The following is a 723-nucleotide window of genomic DNA, read 5'->3' as shown; positions in this document are numbered from 1 at the left end:
TTCCAGGACGTTTTCATACCCCCAAATTAAACCCTGTACCCCTTAAATACTCCACTCCTCATTTCCTCCTCTTCCCAGGCCTTGACAATCTGTGTTCTGTCTCTATAAATATGCCAACTCAACTCTGGATATTTCACATAAATAGAATCATACAATATGTGATCTTTTGTGTCTGGCTTATTTCAGTCAGTGTGATTTTTTTTTTTTTTTTTAGATATCTTTAGTTTATTATAAAAGAAAAACATGAAAATTATTTACATGATGAAAGATTTCACAACTTCAGTGGAATGGGCAGTTTCATGTTGATGCCATTTCAATAGCATTTTGCTTCAGTCCACATACTTTCCAAGAATGTCACTATCTCTAAATAAGAAATAATCCTTGTCGCCTAGAACTGCTTTGGTGCCTCCATACTCTGGGAGAAGAACTTTATCTCCAACTTTCACACTAACTGGTTGAATCTCTCCACCCTTTCCTTTGGTGCCCGAGCCAACAGCCACCACTGTCGCTTGCAATACCTTTCCCTGAGATTTTTCTGGAAGCATAATGCCTCCCTTGGTTACAGTTTCGGTTGTGCTCCTTTCAACCAATACTCAGTCAAAGAAACCTTCTAAATGCTTGTCCTGCCATGGCCCCTGCCCGCTAGCTCCTGGCTCTCGTGCGGCCTGCAAGCCAGTGTGATATTTTCAAGGTTCATCTACATGTTGTCTTTTTGATTACTGC

The 723-nt window shown here is 40.4% G+C and overlaps 1 pseudogene across 1 annotated transcript; it reads right to left on the bottom strand.

Annotated features, from left to right (window-relative positions):
• Positions 1-210: 210 nt before the first annotated feature.
• On the bottom strand, positions 211-630 carry LOC103254102 (annotated as a pseudogene). Its single transcript, XR_503933.1, has one exon. The product of XR_503933.1 is annotated as a 10 kDa heat shock protein, mitochondrial pseudogene (transcript).
• Between the last annotated feature and the right edge of the window lie 93 nt (positions 631-723).

This window comes from Carlito syrichta, unplaced genomic scaffold (genome assembly GCF_000164805.1).
Source record: "Carlito syrichta isolate Samal-C Ts95f unplaced genomic scaffold, Tarsius_syrichta-2.0.1 Scaffold269892, whole genome shotgun sequence".
NCBI classification, from domain to species: Eukaryota; Metazoa; Chordata; class Mammalia; order Primates; family Tarsiidae; genus Carlito; species Carlito syrichta.
Note: the sequence above shows the minus strand (reverse complement) of the source record. Positions and strands in the feature narration are given on the sequence as shown.